This window comes from Lagopus muta, chromosome 3 (genome assembly GCF_023343835.1).
Source record: "Lagopus muta isolate bLagMut1 chromosome 3, bLagMut1 primary, whole genome shotgun sequence".
In the NCBI taxonomy this organism is placed as follows: Eukaryota; Metazoa; Chordata; class Aves; order Galliformes; family Phasianidae; genus Lagopus; species Lagopus muta.
This window is the reverse complement of record NC_064435.1, coordinates 29,343,895-29,371,123: the sequence shown is the minus strand read 5'-3', so window position 1 is coordinate 29,371,123 and position 27,229 is coordinate 29,343,895.

The window sequence follows — 27,229 nt, the reverse complement described above, 5'->3', positions numbered from 1 at the left end:
TCCTTGTATGAGGAATTCAAATGGGATCTCTCAAGAGTACTTTCTTTTCTACTAGCAACATGCTCCTTCCCAAGAAACTGGAAATAAATGCATTACATGCAGATGATAGAAATTCAGAAGAGTGGCAATCTGTCTGCAAGCCTCTCCCCTCCCTCTTTACCAGCTAAAACTGCCAAACTCCATAGCCAGTAAAAACAAGGTATTAAAATGCTATCACTGACTTGTAAGTAGTGTCAAACCCACAGAGCTCTCTCTTTGTATAAGCTTATTTTCCACAGACCATTTGTTGGAAAACCAAAGAATATAGTAATAATGGAAAAATCATGTGGGAGAAGGAGAGAAAAAAGGAGGCAGAAAATAAAAGAAAGTCCTTTGCAAGCAGGAAGAAGCTTGAGTCAGTTATGACTATTCACCCTCCACTGGTAGAAACAAAGTAGATCAGACTAATTCCTCTCCCTGTGCACAATCGTTTTGGCATTCAGAGATACAAATGCTATCATCCCACTGAAGAAAATAACAGTCCACTTCTTTTTTTCACAATTTACATGAGTGGGTAAACTGAGGCAGGGAGCAGAGAGAAAAAAAGCCATTAATGTTTCATTCATTTTGCTACTGATGGGAAGGTAAAGTGGTTTAGGAAAACATAGCATTTCTGCTGCCTGCCTGAAGTTTCATCTATGCTGCTGCTTCAAAGACATTGTTAATGGCTATCTTGGACACAGCCTATACACATGTTTTTCCAGACTAGTTGGGGAAATAATCTGGGTGTTCAGCTTTTACAGAATGAGACCTCTGAGATTCTACTTTCTTTATAAAGTACCAGATGCAGCTCTGATCACTACTTGTCTTGAAAGGGGAAATTGATTAGATCCTGAAGACATCTATGGTGTCCTCTAAAAGGCTGTGCAGCTCTAACTTTCACGTTTCTTAGGCATGGGTGAGGTACCCACAGTAATTTCAATCTTCTTGTTCCAACTGTGAGTCATGAAAGAAACTTGGAGGCTCCAAAGGAAAATTTCCCTGACTGCATTCAGCACCTTACAAAGCTCTGATAAGAATGAAAATGTTACAGTGAACATTTACATCCGTATCAAACCATTCAGTCTAAACCATTTTTCAGGTCAGAGGGAGAGGAGAATTAGTTAAACAAAATGAAATACAGCCACTTTTGCAATGAAGCAGAGCTAATGTGCAACTACACAATAGCTGAGGACAAGCAGTAAGGAAGGATATTAACCACCTGAAAAAGTTTTCTCTGATTCATGAATATGGGTTTAATTTTATTCCATTTATGTGGCCTTCATCTCCCTATCTGAGCAGCTGGTGCACAATAGTAAGATTGTGTCTTCACTTATAACCACTCAGTTGCAATCAGAAATGCTTTTTTTTTTTTTTTTTTTTTTTTCAATTAAAAAATTGGTATCTTCAAAACATAGTTCGTATAACAAAAAGGTTGCTTAATCATGTACTTTGTTGCTACTCTATTTTCATTTTTTAAATGCTTCTGAGAAGAATCTGCTTTCATTTCAATTTAGGGTGCAAGAATATAGATCTGCATCCATGCTGTTACTCAGAGTGAGGTCTGGAGCAGGAAGCACCTGCTTTTAACAGAAGTTTGAGCCGGAGATAAGAAGGTAAAGATCATCCTGAGCTTTAGCAGCTTTCATCCAATCAGAGACCAGGATTTTCTTAGCCCACGATAATAATTATTATTTAAGCATGACAACCTCAGATAATTTTGCTTCCTTGCACTAAATCTTCCCTGGATCTTGTGATACAGCAGCTCGTGTATCTGGGTCGTTATTCATTGTTATACAGTATAATGCCACTGAAGGATTAAGATCATATTAGCAAATGCATTATGAAGCCACAAGTAATCAAGCTTAATGTAGAGCGAGATTTGAAAGTAGAAAGTATTCAGACTAAGATGTTAGCAGTATGTTATGGAAATGGTTTAATCTCTGGTTATAAGTAGCTAATATATGCTGAATTTTTACATCAGTGTGCAACTTCGATTAGCATCTCCTAAATACATAATCCCCATAGCAATCCTGCTAAAAAATGGGAGCTTAATTGTCGCCTTACAGTCTAGTACCTTTCACCTTCACATAATGCTTCCATGATGGCTTTTCAAAACAGCAAAGAGATGAAGAAAGAAGAGAGAGAAAATCAACCAGAAGAATTTGTCGGCAAGACACTTTAACATCCGTTTCAAAAGTCATAGATTACAATTTAAAATGGAAGTCCCCTTTTGAACAAAGAACGAAAGGTTATGAGAAAATATAGTTTGAAATTATTGATATATAAAGCCATACCTGATTGCGTCTGTCCTATAGCTCCCCCAAATGCACCAATTGGATATTGCTGAAAGTTCATGGAAATAAAAGCAAGAGATTTGACTACTACAGTGATTCTCATTACTGCTTAGAGTGCAGGTTGATGTGTCTCATATGGCATATCTGCTTTTCTCATTCAGCCTACTTTATGGACTACGTGTCAGATGGGCTGTATGTGTTCTGCTCAGATAACCTTGGAAACATGTAACAGTCATGCAAATTATAATTCTACAAAAGGAAATAAAGTCAATTGACCATTGATTGTTCTTTTTCCTTATCCTACTCTCATATAAGCATCTAAGTGTAATGATTGTGAACTCAAAGAATTTCTGTTTCAGTGCACTTTATCTTTGCAGGTAATGAAGATAGTGAGTTCAGCTTTAGTGCTTCAGTTTTTGTTTTTTTTTTTTTTCTCACAGAAAGGATTTTTAAAAAATGGTGCAGCAATTATCTCTTTTCTTGCACTGAAGTTTCTGTCTCTGCAGATATTTTCTCAGTATTAAACCAGAGCAGGAAACAAATGACCAGAAACACCGATCCAATAAAACAAAAGATTTAACTTGGCTAGAACAGTAGTGAAACACATGAGATGCTGTAATTTATTATTGCAAACAGGCTCATACGCTGATCAGATATTGCTAATCACAGCAGATTCACTTCTCTAGTTTACATGTTGGTCGTGGGGGGTGGGGGGGGGAAAGCAATATAAATTCCCAGCCCCACCTTCAAGGCCTTTTTGGCAACAAACAAATCAGCTCTTTTATTAAATTACCTTCCCTGGAATTCTCAGAGAAATATCCTTTGCTTCCTTCATTCTGCTTTCCAGATCCAGGGTTCTGATGATACTCAGCAACCTCTTGGTATCTTTACAGATTATTTCTCCTTTCTCGATTCTGTATGTCAGTATTGATTCTCAAACATATTTATCTACATTTTGTTAATTGTAATTTAAGATTGTATTCTAAAGGGTATACATTTAGACTATAGTAATTTTGAAGGCGAGCAGTTATTTCATTGGGTTGTCACTCCTTCCAGAAATCAAACCCTCCCTGTCATATATAAATAGATTGCTTGATATACATGCAATATCCTGTTGGTGTCATGCACTCTTTTCTTTAATCTGACTGACATAGCACATAATAAAATGCTCACTTCAATATATGTCTGTTGCATTTTGCCTAATTCTGGGCTTAGTTTAATATTAGTCATGAATATTTCCTACAACTGGATATGAATTTGAATATATAAAAGGCCCATTTTATGTTCATGCTGCAGCACTTGCATCTCCCATATATTTTATTGCTTTCCCTGCTTTTGATGAATTAAGTCATCTGAAGGAAAAAAGAACAGAAAGCAACAGGGACTAGAGCTGTTATCTTTATCCACAAGCCAGGTATAGCATGTGAGAGGGAGAATTGCATTCTTTGTGCTTTATTTTCTGTAAGTAACTCAGCAGTAAGCTGCAGGTAGCCATCCTCTCCAGTGGTCATTGCAGGAAGAAATTCCAGCATATTAAATCTCAGGCCTCTTTTCATAAAAACGTACTTGACAGAATATATCACCAATTTGATTCCATATAATTTATGTGGATTGTTTTCACAGGAGGAAGAGATGCCACTGACATTTTTTTTCTCTTCTGTCCTGCTGCATACCTAAAGCAGTATCTTTTTCGGGTAAAAGGTCGTTTTTATTCCAATCCACGTCCTGAACACTTAGATGTTTTCCTATTTAGGGGTTTTGCTTGTTTGTTTTGGAATGTTTTCATGTGTTTATTTTGTTCTGTTGTATTTGTTTAGTTTTTTTTTGGGGGGGGGGGGGGGGAGGGAGGGAGGGAGGGAGGAGTCGCTGGTCTGGTGTATGTGAATGTTGTTTTTTTGTTTGTTTCTTGCTTTTATAAATTGAAATTACTATAATGAATTCAATACTCTTGCCAGGAAGCATTCCTAAATATTCTGACAATTTCACCAAGACAGTACTTCTGTACGCTTGTATCCACTGGTCCCACACATGTAATTGAAAAGTCCTTTCAAGAATCTGTAAAGCACTGATAAAATTTTTGCTTTTTCCTCCGTCTACCTTGTCTTTTTATATTTAGTGCTAGAAGCAGATAATTGGTGAAGAGTTTCTTCTAAATCCATTTGAGCACTCTTCCATAAGAATATACAGAAATTGATCTACAAGAAGAATCTAACGTTTTCCTGATTGGTTTTGATATACCTTATACAATCCAATCTTCCTGCTTGATTTTCAAACAAGTGCACTAGTGCTTAGGTTGGTGGCATTAACTTCTCTCTGAATATCTGCTCTCAGTTTAATTGTTCTATTTCACAAATATTGAGCATCATTTTGGCCTTGCTTTCTAGTTGTTTTCTAGAGACACACATTCTGATTTCCTTTTGGGAGGATTCAGTTATGGATGACTAAAAAGGAAATCTTAATTCTGCCGTGTCTGGGACAGCAATGTCTTTTTTTTTGCAGTTGGAGGGTTGCTGAAGATACCCATCTATGTTTTCAGTCTCTGAAGACAGGAATGCATTTAACAGTTCTTATACAAAACAATTATTATTGAGTCATACTTTATTTTTGGAATGGATATTTACACATCCACTTTTAAAGAAGGAAGAATTAAGCAGTATGTTCAGAAACACGTTTTATTATTTTGTGATTTTTCATTTTTATTATGGCTTTTAGGTCATCTGGAACACATATGAACTGTTTTTAGCTTTTTCATGTTTAAAGACTGAGAAATTAATGTTATAACAGGGAAATGGAGGTATGGCTATAATTTCTGTGCTTCAGAGAGTGAAAAATATTTGAAGTACTAAGGCATTCCTGAATTGCTCTCTCACCTGCTAAGAGCTGCATATAACTTGTTGCTTCTAGGAAGTCTATTTCACCATTTGTCAGTAGAAAGCTCTCTTTTCTTCCACAGTTCTTGAAACAAAATGGAGTTGCACATTCTGTTATGAAACTACCTGTATTCTCACTGCTTTTTTTGTCATGCAGAAGTACAGTCTGTTCTGCCTGCGTATTGGGTGACCTTGCCTCCACATGGATAGAAATGATGGAAAAAATGAACCACTGCCTAAAACAGATTAGATGCCAAACCTAGTTAGATCTTGCCTAATCCTATAAAAGTATGTCAGTTAGGGGCTAACCTAACCTAAGGAAAAATAGATCTGAAAATACTATCCTAGCTGATTATTTATTCAGCTTTATTATGCTACAGCCATGACTTTATTACACCAGACAAAGTATGGTCATGCAAATTTAGCTCACTTTCCATCACCCTACATAAGACTGCATGCGAAAATGTACTTTTATTCAACAATGCAACCAAGCTAAAGCAAATTAATTGCCAAAACAACATGGAGAAATCCAAACAATTAGACAAGGCTTTTGTAATAGAGCTCTTGCTGAGTGATTCTGGCATACTTAAGAAGTTTTATGGCACTAATGACACAATCACAATTGTTCTGCAAATCCTGAGTTACTTTTTTGTTATCGTCTTAACATCAGTGCTTTTTTATATGTAATTATTGTCAACACGTATCTATGAAGACAATTAAACAATTTTTAGATCTTTCTTTCTTTTTTTTAGAAGAAGAAAAATGATCAAATCTGTGTGTGCACAGTCAAGAATGGAAGAACCTTTGAAGGAAGGTTTCTCTCTCTAGCAGAACATATTGGACATTACATGCTGGATTCAGTGTTATTTTGGTGAATGCTGTAACAGTCAAATTAGCTAACCCAAAGGGAATGAAAAAGGTGTTTAGAACTAGTGACAGTACTTCAAAAAATGAGGCTGGGTCAAGCACCATATGAGCACTAAAGCGAGTATGGAGTATAATAAAGCAACTTGTTTTTTTGAATAGCTGGGCACAGTGTAGGTAAGCCTATTGTTCCCCAAAGGCTGCTTGCAGTTACTGTTAACGCACTTCTGTGCTTTTACCAGAGCCTTCAGTAGCTGTGACAGTGCTTGCAAATGTGATGCTCATGACAAGTCTGTCTGCTTCTAAAGCATGTGAAGAAAGCTGAACACTTTTAATAATACTAATGGAGAGATTATCTTTAGCTTCTGATTTTTTTTCCTTTTGAAAATAAAAGTGGGAGGTTTGTTTTAACACTCTGCCCTTTTCAGAAAGGTTGTAAGAAGCAATTGAGCCCCCTCTGCAAAAAGCTCCCCTTTTCAAGTTTTCCACTTAATTAAAATACCACATTTTAGCTTGCCAGAAGTGAATTCTTCACAACCACCTTTTAGAGAAATAAAAAATAAATAAATAATAGCAGCAATCCTCTGTCAGTATAAAAGTGTTTCTGTTAGTTTGTATGCACAAAGGGATAATTATATACTTTTAAAGTCCCCATTAAAGAACCAACAACTGTTCCGTAGCTTCCTTATTAAAAATATCTGAATACTGCAGATAGCATTAAAGGCTACAATAGTAGCCAATTAGACTACATTAATATGTAAATTTCTGCTAAAAAGAATGTGTAAAATGTTTTGAGATTATTTAGGAGTGTAAAAGAAAAACCGAAAGACAGGCTAAAATAATGCTATTATGCACATACACTTGCATGTATGTATGTTGCCCCTTAAGCACTATCAACACTCATTTTGCTGTTAAATATAAAAAATAGTGTAATCAAGTTATTCTGATTTTTTTAAAGGCTAAGAAATTATTCTGAACAGAAATTATTCACTTAGTATTGCAAAGTGGGAAGGATTTCACAGAGATTCAGCATTATGGATCACATTTTCCAGACATCTCCTAATGCTTTGGTAGACAACTATCCTGCAAAACGCATAACAGAACATGATTACACCCTCCCTACTTCATAATGCAGGTCAATTTGCACTTGCTCTTTGCTGCATTTTGCATTTCTCTGCAATGTTGTAATCTTTATGCACATTCTATTTAACTAACGATTTAAAATTTTCATCAAATTCTACCCAGTCTATCAGATATAAAAACAAAATTTCCATTTTACATGTGTAATATGATTATGTTGAAAGCAATATATAGAGGTGCTACACAGGTTTTTTTAGATTTGCATTAAATATTGAACACCAGTTTTCTGTGTGCGTGTGTGCCTGCGTCTATGTGTTTATGCTGTTTCTGTGCTTTTCTATCAAATGCAGTATGCTCATCTTTACAACTGAGCCCCACTGGGCTCTGTACTATACACTGCAGTGTACAATCCAGCGCAACTTATCACACTGTGACAGCTAATATTTAAAAAACACATTCGTATTTTGAGGTTTGATAACTGTTATCAATCTCTATAATGGGCATAGAAACCAAAATTCTGACAGATACCTAGTAGAAGGAACATCCACTGTGAACAGCTAATGCTGAAGAAAATGAACAAGAAAGTCAGATAGTTCATATATCTAATTAAAGATAAAACAAATAAATTATACAGTAAAAGCAATTAAAAATATCTACTGAGGTTTGCAAATGCAAAAAGACTGTAAGCCTACCAAGGCCACCTAGCTGGTTTTAATTGGACATTTTGTTATTGAAGGTTTGGGATCTGATCTTATGGATTTTTTATTTATTTTTTTTTATATATGTATATATATAATGGTTATATTTTCAGGACTCCCAGTGTGGTTCTACATAACACCTTCCTTTCAAAGAAGCTGCCAACAAGGAATAGAGTAAAATGTGTAAATGCAGGGCTTTGATGCTTCAAAAAGGCACTCTTAAGAGAGAGTTAATCAAGTTAGTATGACCTCCAAAAGCAAAATTGCAGCACAAAGCATAATGGGTAATGCTATGTAAATTGCCATGTATGCAATTGGGATGTTATTATAGCAAGACCAAAAGGTGCTAGCTAATGACCTTAACATTTGATCTCTGGTTTTCCTAGGGGCTGACAGTGTCTTTAACTGAGACAATAGTCACAGCCCACTGATGAGCATGGAGAAGGATGTCTACAGCTGCTCCTGCATCCTCAGTGGATCAGATCTAGGTACTCCTAACTGAGAAATGGAAGCACTGCTACAAAGTCATCTCTTAAATCAGCACAACATCAACTGAAATGGCTATATTGTTATTATTGTTGTTATTACTATTGTTAGAATTTTTTTTAAGTTACTCAATAGTCCGTATTCTCCTCCAATCTACCTCTGTATTTCAAAATGAGTATATATTTCCATGCCATGCAATTTGGAGAAAAAATAATTCCATTTTTCTGCTTTACAGTTTTTAATTCCAAAGAGATTGTTTTAACTCCAAATCAATCCAAACGAATGTTATTTTACATTGAACCAGCTATTTCGGAATTCTGAGTTCTTTTGCAATTGTTTTGCAGATTATGCATTGTTCAAGAACAGAGAAGGGAAAGTACCATTTATTTTCACTCTGAATTCTTTATAAAACGCACTTGATTAACTTTTCTAGGCAAAATGAAATAAAAAATATATAATAAATTTCCTATTTGATGGATATTTTTTACAAAGGCAAGTTTGTAATGTTGTTATTCACTTACTTAAGTTACTTCACTTATTCAATTTATAATGTTATCACTTTTCTTTTCATTTATAAAAAATGATAAAGAAGTTCAATTTTACTTCCTATGTACCACTGCTTCTACAACCTGTCTTTCATTTCCCTCTGCAGACTTTTCTTTAATCACATTAAATATTTTGCTATTTTTTCACCTAATTATTTTCAATTTGGCTTTAGAAGCAAAAATAATTGCTACATAAACAAACATATATATTAAGAATAAGAGAGAGCAGGAATTTAAGAATATTGCTAATTTGATCTAGTACATGTTATCAAAGAAACTTGCTATTATAATTATGAATTTTGTAGGTTACAATAACAATTTGTTATGCACAATGACATAGATATTCCCTTTGAGAGAGATGATGCAAGGGCCCCATTCCACTCCCATTTAAAGAAATTGCCTCAAAAAGGAACATGATTTGATCTTGTAAGGTATAATATTATAGGTGAAGGATTTCATTTTTAGTCTCTGTGTTGACTTATGTATGCAAGCCTGGATTTATTTTATATCTCACTATTGGTTTAGCTCATGACAAAATGAATTAAACAACGAATAGGTTACAGATATTTCCCTCGGGATGAGGCTACTTGATCTTTTTCTCTATTTTCCACATAATATTGAAATCAACATCTCCTGAAACTTATGATAAATTCATTGTTTGCTTCACTATTTTTATTTTTCAAGAAATGCAGTTTGTAGCAGAGAAGTGTAAAAAATGTACATATCTTAATTAAAGATGTTTATGCATTACAATTTTACCTAAGTATTTTTACCACAGTTTGGGTAATATAACACAGGTATTTGTATAGCCGTGATAATCCTCCTACACACACTCAGAGAGAGACTGTAACAAAGGAATAGTAATACAAAACAGAGAACAATTCTGCTTGATTTTCCATTGCAGTCATTTCAACAGGGACAGGGAATATTTTACAGTCGTGTGCAGATGAAGGTTGCATGCATTTCCCAGCATTAAATTGTGATAGAAAATGAAAAACCTAATAGCATTTTGATGTATTCCAGTTAGGTTTTCCATTAAGAGAAAAAGGTGATATGTTCACACCATTTGTCAGGAAAAGAAGAAATGAAGAAAATGTTGACAATTTCATTACACTCTGGTTATGGGGTGATCTGAACTTACCTATTACAAGATACAAAAAAAAAAAAAAAGAAAATCACACAAAAAACCCCACAACTATTCAAGATATTATTAGTTCAAAACATTACTGTTTATAGTTATTTTAACTTCAGTTACTACTGTACAGTTGATGTAATAATATAAGCTCCAGATTTTGAATGAGATTTCGTATCATTCACATCACTGCTGAAAAAACTTGTATTCCTTTAAATGACAATGCATCAAATCAGTCCCCCACTGTTGAACAGTTCTTTGATAAATCCAGTCCTTAAAAAGTGTCACAGATTTTATTAAAAGTGCTCCTAAGACTGCTACTCTTTTTTTCAGCTCTGTATTTATTCAGGAAATATTTTCCATTTTCTTTCCTTTCTTCTTTTTCTTTTTTTCTTTTTCTTTTTCTTTTTCCTTTTTTTTTTTTTTTTTTTTTTTTTTTTAATTGACTGAAGGTTTCCCAGGCTTTCTGCTGAGCATATTTCCCCAGAGGAAACAGTGGCTGGACATTTCATATCAAAGTCAAAGAACTAAATGTGTATTTACAGGGTGCAAGGGAGTTAAGCTGTAGGTTCAATCTGCTCAACTTGAAAAGCTATGTTGTACAGTGTATCTTTAATTAAGTTTTATTATTGTTTCCACAGAGCTTCATATTACAAATAATGAAATTAAGAACAGATATTTGGGTGGAGAGGTGATTATAGCTGCACTCTATGGGATTTCTATAATTACGTATCAGCAGTTGCTCAGTAAGATAATATATTTGGGAGACTAGTGTGTAAGGAGAAGATCAGCACAATGCATTTTCTTTCACTTCTTCCCTGAAACACACTCAAACCTCATAAACTAAAAAAAAGAAACAATACTGCAGTGAATTATTCGTTTACCAACTGCTGAATTCACCTGTTCTCAGTCAAAAATGTTCTCAAGGATTGTCTAACACTGTTCCATAAAAAATCATATCAAACACAACACTGCCATTTTTAGTCTTAAAGTAAAATTGATGTATGCTATTCTGCTCATTCTGGAGTAATGTGGATGGAATGCAGAACCATGCAAAATGCCTTCAGCTCTTCCTATGTGCTTCAGTCTACTCATCAGGGAAAACAAAGAATCAAACAGAGAATGTTCTTCTCAAAATCTTGCATGATAACTCCCTGTTAATTACTTCTAGTTAACTAGGGGCATCTCTTTTGTCTCCCCTCCCTGCCTTTCCCTGAGAACAAAGTCCATTTGAGAAGGGTTTTTGAAGCTCCAGTTTAAAAAATAGTGGTTTCACATCCTGTTTTACCAAGATGAGGTAATGGATAAAGCAAAATCAACCCAAATCAATGACACTGTAGACATACGAGATTAAGTACAGTGACAAGCTCTTTATAGTTATTTACGTGAACAATCAGTACATTTGCTTTGCTAGATGTGCACAGATGACAATGTCTAAATTCAGTAGAAGTCAGTGATGAGTGGAAGGACTCCATATGATATCTTTTGGCTTTGTATTAAGTCTGAGAGGAGGTAAATGTTAAACGTTAAGCAGAAAATGGAAGGATTGCATGTATACTTGTTTCCCTATTTCTATACTCACTTTTGAACAAAGTTGAGGTATAGCTACACTCCAAATATTTCTTTTCCTGGTGTAGTCTTTTGTTTCATAGCCAAGGTATTGACAACAGAGCATTTGATGAGATAAAACAATAAAATTATTCATCCGTAATAATTGCCGTTTCTAATTGATTAATACTTACTGAACATGATCATACCTGGGTATAGCTCAGGAAAAAAATATATGCACAGCAAACTCTTAATGACAGCAAATAATGCTGCCCGGTGACTATACCTCTTTAGTTTGACAAGAGGGTGGGAACGGGAGTTGTATAGGAAAGTTATGGACCTAGAGGCAGGCATACTATAACAAAGAAACAGCAGAAAGCACTTGTCATATCATGCTACTAATCCTTAAAGCATTAAATATAGGTTGCTAAAGCAGACAGCCAAAAATCTGCATGACTAAAATCTTTCATGCATTCCTACAGATGTAGGTGGAACCAGTTGGAGCAGTTATTGTGTAATAAAACAGATATGATTAATAATGCAAGAAAATAATTTGTAGGTAACTCCTCAAACATATGCATATGGATTGACACTCAGTCTACTTGTGAAAAGAATGTGAGTTCTTGGAAAAATAGGAAAAGTTATGGAATAACAGTCTTCATTTTCTTCTTTAGGACACAAATGATACAGCAAGAGATTCCAAAGGTCAGCATTTCTGACTTCATAAAATTAGTCTTCATGTTAATTTTCCAAAAAAAGCATAGTTAACTCCAAGTTAGGCAATTTGTTATAAAACTGTCTCTCACAAAGCAATAATAATGTATGATTTCCTTCTTAAAGGAATCCTCTACTATAATACTGATTTTTAAAAATTTAAAAAAATATAAAATAACATAATCCAATATCAATGCTCTTGTTGCATTCTGGCTCTCATCTTGCTTATCTCATGGATGTACATGCTATAGTACTGTCTTTAATTTGGTTCACAGTCACATACTTATATATGTACAGACCCTCTGTGCCTCTTTCGTAGATCAGGACCAAACCTTAAGGATGAATAAAGATTATGTTTTAGTAAGCATTTAGGAGCGGGACAGATCTATAGAAGGTAGTTAATCTTTGCTAAGGGTGACGGAGCACTGCAACAGATTGCCTGGAGAGGTTGCGGGGTCTCCATCTATAGAGATATTCAAGACCCATCTGGACACCTACCTGTGTGATCTATTGTAGGTTGCCTTCTTTAGTAGAAGGGTTGGACTCAAAAGTCTTTTGAGGTTCCTTTCAACTCTTGCAGTTCTGTGATTCTATGTGATTCTGCGATTTTGTGAAGGCAGCTGAATGCCTTGATAATTCGATTACTGTCTGGCAGTGACTGCTATGGGAAGGCTACACAAAATCTGTTTCTTCCTCTGTAGTCTACATTGTGTATACACGCATTCATACACAAACACACTTATAGCCTCACACACACACATCCCTATTTCAATTAACTTTATGACTGCATATGGTAACACATGAAAGACACTGGAAATGAACTTTCATAGGCTAACTCTGACATTCCTACTAATGCTGTGCGTGTAACATCCTCTTCAAAATATTTGTTAAGCAAACATAATTTTATGTCATATTTCCAAGCACAAATTTATGATTTATGTTGTGTTAGCATTCACATGGTTCATCAGCACAGTGATTGCTTTCAGATTCAGCACTGTTATCAGCCAGTTGGACTAGCCCATATATAACTATCTGCTGCAGTATATTTTCAGTCTTTACTCGATAATATCCTATATGCAGAGAACTGTTTACTTTGTCAGATTTCCACGTCCTAGGTTACACTTTTTGATTCACTGAGCAGTGGCTTTTGTACTAACTTAGTAGCACCCTATTTATTTCCTGCCTGTGCATTTCCTAGTCTTTCTGCCAGCCAATACCTATTTCAAGTTCAATTTCTTGTTCACAGTTCCCAACCTGAGGAAGAACATCATTTTAATCCAAACTCTAGTTCCAGTACTCTAGGGTTTTCTTTTTCCAGGACTGCTGTTCTTGGATCTTTCAATTTTTTTTATTAATTTTTAAAAAAATTTTATCATTATCTTCAAATCTTACTGTCTTACTTTGTCCTCCTCTGCAATTTCTGATTGTTTTTATTTCTGCTTCTTAGTGAAGTTCTCTTTTTCAAGTTTCTGGAAAGCACAGTAGAAATATGAAAAGCTGGTCTTTCTGCTCTTACTTCCAAGTCCCAGTGGCACAACAGGTGATGGCGGACAGAAGTAAGTTGCAAGGACATTTTTATTTAGCCCTGAAGTTCCAAGGTATAGTCTGTCCATTACAGACAGTATTTTCAGGGAATTTTTCTGGTAGAGTGTAAGAAACCCTGTTGACTGTGTGTAAAGTGAGTTTTTCACAGCTTCACAAAAAACACACTTGACAGAAAATCCTCTTGAGCTAAATTTCAATCCCTTTCTCAAAAAAAAAGATATTACATAGATGTAGCAGATATTCTTAGTGTAAAAACTGCAGCTTTTAAAATGTGAAATTACTATATTTTCCCCAGTTTTATTTTCAGCAACACTAAGATAATTTTTACTCAATATTTAATACAAATTGAATGCAAAACTAGACACCTGGAAAATTTCCTGTAGAGTTAATATTTAGCAAAGCTGCCCAAAGAAAACAGCACCTTTTAATGGTAGCTTTTTCCTTCCATATCAGCTTTACAGGCCCTGTACTGTCTTCCCCACATATTCTGAATATGCCCTAAGAGTCAAACTTCTATTTCTTTGCCTAGACTAGGAGTCTACTTCAGAAAGTACAGATCGGCCTGTGCTTCAATAAAGTGCTTTTGTTGCCTGTCATTTCCCTTCCTCTCTTTTTGATTATTTTGGCTGTCCTTCCTCTCTGCTGAGGCCCAGTGGACATGTCTTCTGATGGAGTGCTTAAATATCTTCTCTTCAGTGACATTCTAACTGAAAAACAGCCTTGTGACAACTACACCAGTAGTTAAGAAGCAATTTAGTATAATTTAACCTGAATCTTAATGGATTTGACAACTCAAATTAAAGCATGGAAGTGATCCTCAATGATATTACTAAAATTATCACCTGAAAGCCATTTTCCCTGTATGCCCTTTAAATTTTTCCCTCTCCTTAATATTTCTCTCTTCATAATTCTTAATCTTTTGGTGTTTAAAATAAAAAATGTGAAACTATTATTATTTTTATTATTGTTATTATTTAAAGGTTTCTGGATGTTCTGTCTTTACAGTTCTGGTCTTTCTGCAGTGAGATTTTCTAATATTGTAGCTTAGTATTCCACTATGAAATCCTCAATGATCTGACTACCTCAAAAAAGAAAAAGCAACAGAACCATAGTTAATGGATTCCTTTTCCTTTGCTCTCTTGAGGCAAGCAGGACAGCTGTCATTGTATTTTATATTTCTTCTGAGCTTGTTCTATCTCTTTGTGTTTTTGTGAGTGAACATCAGATTAAAGAATTAACACTGTGCTGTACCCAAAATGCACGTACGTTTGTAATGTTGCTGCTGAGAGGCTGAGCTGCTGAACTCTGACCCTCTGACACATGGACTGAATAAGGGTCTGGTGATTCTATATTTGATGAGATAGGTATGTAGGCAAAGCAGTAGTAATCAGTCTTCTTTTTACCCGTAGGTTTTATTTCCACAAGGAAGTAGTGATGAGACAGGATGAGGCATGCTATGGATATTTGTTCATACAGTTTCAAAACTAAGGATCTACTTAAGGCCCTAGCCCTGCATTTGAATTTGGCCAGAGATTAGTTGGTGAAACACATTATAACATTTCAGACCAAAGTTTACTAAAATTATAAGTTTTAGAAATACTACCACTTTTTTAGACTGCATCCCAAATAGCTTATTAAAAGTCCTAAGTAGATACTTTAATCAGAAAAATAAACACTTTGTCTTCTAATGTAACAACCAAAAAATAAAATGAAAAGAAATTTGGTTTCTGAAAAGCCTCAGACTAGGGTAAAAATAGAAATCTATTCCTCATTCTCCATTGTATTTTCCTTCTCTCTTACAAATACAAGGCAAAGCAAATTTCGTCTGTGTATATTTAAAGACACTGCATGGCAATGTGAAAAACATTCACCCACTTTTATTTATGTCTTTGTGGTGTCTAAATGCTTCTTTTTAGGGAACCATTTGGATTATTAGCTCACACTTAGTATTCTATTTGCCATGTACACCTCAGCATCAACTAATCAGACATTATTCTTGAACACTCTGAATTGCCTGTAGCACTTCACTTCAGCAGGCAAACTGACTCACACTGACAGGAAACAATATGAGGCTTTCCCCGAAGGGACCATCCCATAATATCAATACGGGTATGTAGTCATTAGCTAGTCAGGGAACATCTAACAATTACATTAGTCAAAGCACTTTACAACATTTAGTTTTGTGAATAATCGGAGATTCCAGCTCTGAAGCTACTCTGAACATAAATACCAAGAACAAGAAGTCTGTTTTGTTGTAAAGAAAATTAGTTTGGGGAAAATCAGCTCATTTAACAAGTTAAACATATTTTTAAAACTTCTTACATACATTTGTGGTGTTTTGTGTTTTTTTGTTTGTTTGTTGTTTTTTGGTGGTTTTTGTTTTTTTGTTTTGTTTTTTTTTGTTGTTTTTTTTTTAAAGCATATCAATATAGTTTTTATTTTCTTAATTCTTTGGGTAGAATTGATTCTTAATGGCAGAGAAATAAAACCTGAGCAGGGATGGAAAAACTACTTGCATAAAAAAGGATAAACAGTAACAAAGCTTCACAAACACATTACTTGGCAGTAAGAGTACTCACTTTCATGCTGAAAGCTCAGTGAGTTAATAAAGGACAATATTCTTATACAAAACAGTCTAAGAATATCTATGTGTAGACACATTAATATTTAAATCTCAATAGCAACATCTATTATTAAGCATTTCTACTCTTTCTGATAGAGGCTTCATACCATCGCAAAAGAGAATAACATGATCTCAGGCCTTCATTTGGCTTATAGCAATTTAGTACACTTCGACTTGAAGCCACATGCCCTTAGGAGTTTTAACCAGCACACTACATCTTGCCAACTTGTTCTCTTACATCGATGTCCCAGATTTCTGAGGTCTCACTCCTGCTACCTCACTATACAACATAGTGAGCATTATTAAAAGCTCAGGATTAGACTCAGGATTTAGAATAGACAAGAAGAGTTTCTTCGGGAAAAAGAGAGATCTTTCACTGGATTCGGACCCAGATTGTGGAAGTAATCATCAAGGGACAAGATAAATTCAGGACATTCCCAGTCAAGCTGGTCCTCAATAGACCCTGCACAGGTTGTTTTAGTCAGCTTCTTGACTGCTTCATATGTAATGCTTTGTGCAATACACTTACTTATTTGAAGAAACCATATAACCATTTGAGTTGGAAGGGACCTTTAAAGATCATCTGGTCCAATTAGCTTGCGAAGAACAGAGACAGGTAGATCAGGTTACTCAGAGCCCCTCCAGCCTAACTTTGAATGTCACAAGAGACAGGCATTCACCACCTCTCTGGGCAACCTGTTCCAGTGTCTCACCACACTTACTGTAAAAAACATCTGCCTTATATCCAACCCAAATCTCTCCTTTAGTATGAAACTATTTCCTCTTGTCCTGTCACAACAAGCTAAAGTTGAGGTATAAAGAATCTAACCCTAATTGGATATAAAGAGCCCACTAAAGAGTCTGTCTCCTTCTTTCTTATAGTCATCTTTTAGGTACTGAAAGGCTGCTCTCAGGTCTCTCCAGGGCCTTCTCTTCTCCAGGCTGAACAGCCCTAGCTCTCTCAGCCTGTTCTTGAAGGAGAGATGTTCCATCCTCTGGAATCTTTTCGGTGAAACCCCTCTGGATGCACAGTGAGGCAGTGGTTGGTGCATTTCAGCAGTGGTGACAGCAACGTGAAAGACAAGCCGTGTTCCAAATGGCCATGAAGATTTTTATAAGTGCTACATGCAGGCTCTTGTTCACTGCTGGTGAAAATTTATGGTGGTGACTACGTTGAGAAGTAGTGTTTTGTAGCTGAGAATATTCTCTATTCAACAGTGTCATTGTGCTCTTTGTATCTGTTGTAGTTTCCATGGAAATACAAAGGAGACATTACTTGCAGAGTGATTCACACCACATCGCACAGGTAATTGTGGTCCTTCTCTTATGTGAGCATGATAAAGGCTATATATTTGATTTCTAAATAAGTATTCCTTTCTTTAGAGATTCAGTAAAAAAGGAGTCAGATAAGATTTTTGTTTTTAGTCTTTGTAATCACTGTGGTCATGGCCCATGTGATTCAGGTACACAGACATATTGCTATATCATTTCAAAAGGATGACACATTCATATACAAAATAATGTTCCAGACATTCAATAATGATAAGATTTCACACACAAAAAAATTTGCTATGATCTCACAAAGTTACAGGGAAATGAAACCCTCCTTATATACTCTTTTTATAGTCTTCTGAAGTCTTTTTATAGCTTCTTTAGTCTTTGCCACTTGACCAATCTATTGGTATCTGCAAATGGAAGGATTACATCCTAAAGTAAAAGAGATTTTTTTTCTTAATCATTTCTTGGGCTTAAGGTCTACCGTACTAACCACACAGGGAAATTAGAATAAGCTATTAGAAAATGAAGGCTTTAATTCATACATAAAGACCGAACACATCATTTCCAGGGTATTCTTGCATATTTCATTCTAATCTGCAGAGTGCACTTTTTTCTCCTTTGTACAGTATTGGATACTGGATGAGATTCATTATTCCTCTTCTCCCCTGGGTGCAGACGATCCTTTCTCTGTGACCCAGATAACAAAAAATCCAAATCCAAAACATGAGGTGATACCTAGACAATCAGAAGAAGCATACAGATTTTTAACTTAGTATCTATATGTTCATTCAATATAACAGAAATCAGGAAAAACATTCCCTTGTACAGAAAAAGGATATATATCATTTAATTTTAAAGAGCTATTTTCATATGGTCATTCAAATAGAAAATGTCTTTGTAACAAAAAGAAATAAGTGCATTCATTTAATGCTCTTGAAATGTGAAGATTTACATTAGGCCGAGTATTGACTGCATGCTCCCGGAGAGACTTTATTTTACCACTCTGTAATAAATCAAGAAGCTTGAGAATATTTTTGATATTACTCTTGTTACTATTATTATTAGGGAGGGTGTTGGTGCTTATTTTTAATAATGTAATCTTTGTTTTTAATCTAATGACCTGTGAGGTATTTCAAGATTTTCTAAAATTGATTAGATTCTTGAAATTAACCAGTTTGCAAAGTTAGAAAAAAGTTAATGTCACGAATCTCCTATGGGATTAATGCTGAAGGTTAATGCTTTATATTGTCAAAATATTTTGTTGCAGTATAAACAGAAATGAAATACAGAAGGAAGACTTCAGCTGTCAACAAGCTCGAGGGACAGGATGCCACCTAGAAAGGCTTGAGCAATGGGTGCAGGAGAACTTCATGAGATTCAACAAATCCAAGCGCAAAGTCTTGCACCTGGATTGCAACAATCCACACTGTCAATACAAGATGGAGGACAAAATGACTGAGCACATTCCTGCCAAAAAGGACTGTAGGATATTGGTGGATGGGAAGCTGGATATGAGCTAACAATATGCCCTCGCAGCCCATGAAGCCACTGTATCCTGGGCTTCATCAAAAGAAATGTGGTCAGCAGGGAGACGAAGGTGATCCTGCCTCTCTACCACCTGTGCTGGTGAGACCTCACTCGGAGAACTATGTCCAGATGTGAAGTCTTCAATACAGGAGAGATGTGGATCAATTGGAGCACATCCAGAGAAGGGTCACAAAAAAGATTCCAAGGGATGGAACACGAACACGAGCATGACATATGAAATCATCAAGAAGGTCATTAAAATAACCTATGGAGGGTATATTAATGACCAGTTTGCCTGGGAATGGACTGAATTTATTTGCATTTTGATTTATAAAAAAAAAGAAAAAAAGCAAAAGGTAATGCACCACAAGGACTTCAATCATTTGTTATTTAAGTTTGTGACTTATTAGAGATACAGATGGACTTTTGAATATTGATGAGTTTTGCTCAAAATCTATAAAGCAACAGCTTTTGAGCTGTCCTGCCTTATTTTTGTCTTAGTAGTTCAAAGTTCCCTTAAAGTCACCAAATGCCATTGTCAATGGTTTACGGGCTGGTTCAGCCCAGTTCTGTGACTAGTGGGACAGAGGGACTTCACAGAATCCATGCCTCCAGAAAAGGGAAACAAGGGACCCCAAAATAATTAAAAACAGAAGCAGTGATCTGAGAAGAAACAACTAATTTACTAAATACATTATTGGAATTCAAGATAACACACTGCAATATAATATAATTAGAATTGAAACTAATAAATATAAGGAGAGTGTCTAAAAGGTGGAAAGGCCTCTCCATAAAGCTGAGATGAGATGCTCAGTCGGTCGAGCAGCATGGAGAGGAGCTGAAGGAAGAAAGACCATCATGACCTACAGATGTAAGAGGCCTTACATCTGTTCCTCCTGAGCAGAAATGATAACAGCACAGTGAACAATCTTCTGGGGAATGTAGTTTTTCTTCTCTTCTGAGACACATATCCAGAACTGGAGCATTAATACTTTAACTTCCAGTGCACTACATGAAGTTATGATGTGGAATACTGATAACCAAAAATCATAAAACCATGACACATATGTACAATACAGCAGGAAAGTTTGTATTAGATTTTCAGAAGTTTTAGTGTTTTATATCATTGAAGTCATCTGTGCTTTTAGGCAGAAAGGGCTGGGAGAGAACAGTGGTATATGGGTATTGCACAATGTTTTCTGCTGTATTGTTCATTAAGCAAAAGCATGGCTGAGATTCATACATTTCAAGGCCATAAGAGTCCATTACTATCTTCTAGCTTGACTTCTTTCTATAGCATAGGGCAGATAATGTCACTCAGTAATTTCCAAACCAAAACCACAACTTCAGTATGAGCTATACTGTATCTTCTGAAAAGATATGCAGTCTCAATTTACAGATTTCAGGTGATAGAAAATCCATTACTTTCATAGGTAAATTTTTCTATTTCTTCATTACTTTCATTATGCACTTTGCATTTCAGCTGAATTTGCCTAACTTCAGCCTACTGCCACTGAGGGCAAGAAGAGGCTTTTTTCTTCTAAATTAAATTTGGTACTATAAAAAAAAATCTATTTTCCTAGAACAGTGTGATAAAGACTGATCTTGACCTTCTTCTGAAAAACTTAATTAACTAAGTTCTTTGTCTATTCAACTTGAATCATTCTAATAGCTTTTACTAAACACTTCTGAAATCATCATAAACCAATAATCGAAATATGTTGTTAATTTTCATGTAGAAATGTAATGCTACCTTTTATTCTGATCATTTTCTTGGGTTTATGTATTCAAGGATCTCATTCCCCATCATGGTGGAAGATTGGGATTGTCTTGTAACAAATACATAATGTCACCTTGTCACTGTGACCTATGTACCTCATTGCTGGAAGTCATATTGCTAATTTACAATGCCCAAAGAATTTCATCTTATAAATCAACTTATTAAATGAGTTTGACTTCATAATTATATTTCACTTTATTCTTGAGAAGATCATGGAACAGATCCTGAAAGCTATGCTAAGGCACGTGCAAGATGAAGAAATGATTATTGGCAGCCAACACAGTTTCACCAAGGACAGACTGTGCCTGACCAATCTGATGGCCTTCTATGGTAAAGTGACAGTATAGTATAGATGGACAAAGGAATAGCAACTAATGATATCTACCTGGACTTCTGCAAGACCATTGGCACAGCCCTGCACCACATCATCATTTCTAAATTGCAGAGATAGGGGTTTTTAAAGGTGGCCTATTCAATGGATAAGAAATCTGTTGGATGGTCATAGCCAGAGGGTTGTGTTCAATGGCTCTATGTCCAGACGGATTCTGGTAACAAGTGGCATCCTCCAATGGTCTGCCTTGGAATCGGTGCTCTTCAGCACCGCATTAAACAGTGACATGAACAGTGGGATCAAGCAAACCCTCAGCAAGTTTGCTGATGATGCTAAGCAGAGTGGTGTGGTTGATAAAACAGAAGGAAGGGATACCATCCTAAGGGATCTGGAATAGATAGAAAAGTGGGCCCACATTAATTTCATGAAGTTCAGGAAGGCCAAGTACAAGGTGTTGCACTGAGGTTAGGGCAATCCCAGATATGAGTACAGATAAAAATATATAGATACAGATAAAAAGCTGGACATGAACCAGCAGTGTGCACTTGCAGCCTGAAAGACCAAATGTATCCTGGTCTACATCAAAAAAGGAGCAGCCAGCAGGGCAAAGCTGATTGTCCCTCTCTGCTGTGCCCTCATGCCACCCAGTTGGAATACTATAATAGTTTCTCTAAAAGTTCACACCTCCTCTTTTATTATGTTAGCTCACAACATCAGGGTTGTGTCTCGCTCCAATTTATAGGAGGGAGAGGAGGTTCCTTTATTATCTATATACCCGGCGTGAGATTAAGAAGCAACGGTTCAAATGTTGGTCCAACCAGTTTATTACAAATCTTAATCAGGGAAATGGGGAAGGGGAGAACGGACACTATTATGAATTAGGGTAATGGGGGAAGGGAAGGAGGGTGATAGAAAAGATAGGAAAGAAGCAGGGAGTCTCTATAGGAAGCAAGAGGGACATAGTCACCACCATGGATCCAGCGTGGTTCGTAGTTCCGTCTTTGATCCTCAGTAGTGGTGGGTCGTCGGGCATTGTTCTATTGACGACGAAGGACGACCATGACCATGGTGATGATGGCCCTTTTTCAATGCTTCAAAGTGGTTGAGTCAGCTATCTTTGGAGTAACAGCTCAAATCCAAAGTGGTCGAGTCAGCTCTCCTTTAAGTGGCAGCTCAAACCCAAGGTGGTTGAGTCAGTTCTCCTTGCGGTGGCAGCTTCTGGCTCTGGGATCTCAGCAGGAACCTCCTTTGTTCTTATCTTTCTGGCCTTGCCAGCAGATAAGAGGAAGCAGGGAGGCACCAACTTGCATCTTGCCTTCGCAAGATACAATGGTATCATCCCCCAGCCTTCCATACTTAGCTGGAGCGGTTTGGCCACAGGCCAGATCTTCCGCCAGTGAACACTGCTGAGCACTCTCTTCCGCTCTTCTACAGAGCAAGCAGCTCTGGGGGAAGGGGCTTGCAAAATGTTCCCAAAGCGATATCGATTGTCACACAGTTAGCATCCATCAGTTGCCTCCTTGACAAGTCACTCAGAGTCTTATCACAAGAAAAACCTCAGGAAGCAAGCTTTGAGCCAAAAAAAAAAAAAACTAAGAAGGATTCTCACAGGTTGGTGACATGGCAGTTGAGGTTGAACCTTCCAGATGGGCAGTCTGACAAAATGCCATCTGACATGGAAGTGTTTATTAAGCAAAGGGATGTAATTGAATTTCTCCGTCTGGAAAAAGCTGTACCCATTCACATTCATTGCTTGGTGAACATCTATGGAGAGTAAACAGTGGATGTTAGTTCAGTTGGTGCATTTCAGAAATAACACTATCATAATACCTGTGAAACAGTGGATCATCTCTTCTGGTATTGAGTGTTAAGAGTGCAGCATGCAGGCTCTTGTTTATCACTATCAAAAATGCATAGCTAATGGTGGTGCCTATGTTGAAAAATAGTGCTTTGTATCAGAGAATTTTCTCTGTCAAATAGTGTTATTGTGCTTTTTGTATTTGTTGTAGTGGAAATAAATAGGAGATACTACTTTCAGAGCAACCTCCATATGATGGAGTCAACACTTGATCACACAATATGTATACTGTCTACAAGAAAAAAAATTGTTTACAAATACCAAGCCACACAAACAATAAACACAATAAATAAGATCCTTTTTGCCATGTCTCCAGGTTGAACACTTTCATGAACATACCAAGAGTAGAGTTAAAGAAAAATATGAGGTATTATGACCAGCGACTGGTGTAAGCTTCACTGGTTGTGAAAAGACATGATCAGAATCATGGCAGATCACAACAAATAAACTGTAGTCCTTGCTTCTTTTTGCACCACCAGACACACCACGTAATAGATCATTCTGTACTCATTCCGTAAAGACTGTGTCCTGTCTAGACCAAAAGAGAGCTTTCTTAGTCAGCTGAATCTTTCCTTGAGGTATATACTTATACTCCCTTAACGGTTGGTTGAGAATGGGAAGTACTGAAGTTTGACAGACTCACTATCTCAAGGCCTTCAGAGCATCTTTCACTATTATCTATATGTAATCTAGAGAATTATACTGAACTAATGCTGATACTGATACTAATACTAATACTGATACTAATATTAATACTGATACTAATGAGGTTCAACAAGGGAAAGTGCAAGGTGATTCATTTGGGCCAGTGTAATCCCAGGTATTTATACAAACTGGAAGAAGATCTCTGTGAGAGCATCCCTGCAGCAAAGGACTTTGGGGTCCTGGTAGATGAGAAGCTGGACACGAGCCAGCAGTGTGTGCTTGCAGCCCAGGAGGCCAACCGTGTTCTGGGCTGCATTAAAAAAAGGGGTGGCCAGCAGGGAGAAGGAGGTGACTATCCCCCTCTACTCGGCTCTTGTGAGGCCCCATTTAGAGTACTGTGTCCAGGCCTGGGGCCCCCAGCACAAGAAAGATGTAGAGCTCTGGCAATGGATCCAGAGGAGGGCCACTAAGATGATCAGAGGGCTGGAGCACCTCTCCTATGAAGAAAGGTTAAGGAAACTGGGCTTGTTTAGCTTGAAGAAGAGAAGGCTCCGGGGAGACCTTATTGTGGCCTTCCAGTACTTGAAGGGAGTGAATAAACAGGAGGGGGAATGACAGTTTACACAGGTGGATAGTGATAGAAGAAGAGGGAATGGCTTTAAACTAACTAAGACAGGGGAATTTTAGGTTAGAAATTAGGAGGAAGTTTTTCATACAGAGGGTGGTTGCACACTGGAACAGGATAACAAAGAAGGTTGTGGATGCCCCATTCCTGCAGGCATTCAAGGCCAGGGTGGATGTGGCAGCCTGGTCTAGTAGTAGGTGACCCTGCCTGTGGCAGGGGGTTTGAAACTAGATGATCATCATGGTCCTTTTCAACCCTGGTCGATCTATGATTCTATGATTCTATGTGGCTTGAATGAATAATTTGGGGAACATTTGGGGGGACAAACAAGAGTGACTGAGTCCTGCTGCAGATATTCCTAAAGAAACTTTCTATCAATGCTGAATCATGCCTATATCATAAATCATGAATAGAGTTGCTCATTAATTAAGTCCTTCTAATTCAACTTCATATCTGCTACCACAGTTAGTAGCATTGTTGTAGTTATAGCACTACGTTCAGCAAAACTGCTCTGTTAGTCTGTATAAATACTTGAGCAGAAAGAATAGAAATGACTTCCTGCTTTCACAGTCACATTTATAGGAATGTAGTTTTAGAGTTTTTCAGATGCTGCAAACACACATCTCAATAAATAAGGGTGGGAGCACAATAGAAGATTAATCAGTCCCTCCTTCCCTGCATGCTATAGGATCACAACACCTGTGTTACTTTGGCTGTAGCAGCACTCTACCTCTTGATTTGATAGCTAAAATGAGAGACCTCACTGACATCAAGTAGTCAATCATTACCATACCAAGACATTGACTAATTGTACAGCAATTGTTTTTTCTGTCACTATGTTGAAAAAAGTAATTTAATGCTGTCCAACAAACTGCTGAGGAGGTAGATGCCTGGTATCTTCTCCTCCAGAAGGGAATCTGTACCTACAGTCTACAAGTTCGGGTAAGGAGATATAAAGTTGCTGTTTTGAAAAAAATATATTACCATGGTATTAAAATAAGTCAGTAAGACAGACTAGATGTGTCTGGAAAAGGATTTTGGAGGATGGAGGAAACACAGGGAGTAAGAAGGGTACTGCATATTTGTGAGCACTGTACCCAGCAATGAGGCACTGGGCTTTTGGAAACCAAAAAGCGAGAAAAGGACTGGCCACTCCTGCTTACCAGTTGCTTTGACTAGCACATAAGGTATGGAATTTCTCACTTGCATTTTTGTTCCTAGCACTGATAGCACTTCAGATATGATCTTACAACGCTGTGGATATGAACAAATATAGCATGATTTATCTTTATCATTTCATTTCATTACTGTCATTTTGTGGGAAAAAAGCATTGATAGAAGCCCTTTCCTCCAGTTCTATTATTTTCCTTCCAAAGATAGAAAATTATTATCTAAATTAAAACATCTCTGCATATGTCTCATTTTCACATCTTATATATCAAAAGAGTGTAGAATATCTATGATGTGAATATTCTTTGTAAGCTTGGTGATGATTTGTGTTAAAATAAGCTCTCCTTTCTTTTGGCTGTCTCCAGCCTTCTGACAGGCCTACTATGTTGCTGTTGAATGTACATTTTTTTCTGGTAGTGTAATGTCAACGCCAAAAATTTATTTCACAAAATACAGCGCTGTGCATTAATGAATAGGAAGGCCTAACACCACTATATCAGAGATAGAAGCAAAAAGATTAAGTATTTTGTGAAAACCAAAGAGCAATCAGTTTTAGAAATAGTATCAAAATTGAAGATTTTTCTCTCCTCAATTACATCTTTTTCCATACCTTGTCCAACAGACTGGATTATTTAAACTACTTCAGAAATCATTGTTTAATGATTCCAGTAGAAAATCATAAACTTACTGACAGGCATTTGATGTGCTTTTTCACAGAAGCCTGCCATAGTTTATGGTTCATCTTAACATTTGTTTTGCTGCTTTTTTTGTAGAAATTCATTTTTGTCTTTTGTTGTTGTTGTTGTTGTTCTGAAGATTGCCAGTTGGCTTTTAGGATGCTTTCATCATGTATTCCAGTGTCCTGAGTGATCAAAGTCTGTTGGTCCCTCTCAAAGTAATGCCTCCTTTATATTTCCACCTGAACTACAACAAAGAACACAATAACACCAATAGAGCAAATTATCAGCTGCAAAACACCCATTGTCCACTGTATTCACATCCATTGAGTCCCTGACCCTGTAAACATCACAAAACCCCACTGTGTAACATTTGAGGAACTCACAAAAATTAATAAATAGAAAACAAACTCAGATTATGTGAGCTCATCTTAGCCACATCATCCTAATTGCAAAGCCTGCATCACATAGTTCCTAGAAGGTAATTTTGTTATTGTTATCATTTGATTCCCATTTCAGATGCTTTGCATTTCCAAGTATTCAGCCTGGTGGAGCATTGGAGAACTTCCCTTGGAGCACAGGTATCTAAACATATTATTTCCTTGCTTGGAAATAACCCTTTCAATGAGGCAAAATCTAGAGCCAGAGGGAACATGTCAGTGATGGCACATTCTCTGAGAAGTAGAGAAGAGCAGGTAGAAATAATTCCTTCGCAAATGCTACAGCAGGAGCATGTTGATTTGTTGTTGTTGTTGTTGTTGTTTTTTTCCCCCTCTCTTCCTTTTCTCCCTCAACAACATGGAATTATTAAAAGCAGGGAAACCATTACAGAAAATTAGCTATTCAAAGACCAGGATGAGCTCAAGTTCTAAAATCTTCTACATGAAGGATGAGCAAGTGTGACAAGTCAGTCCTATA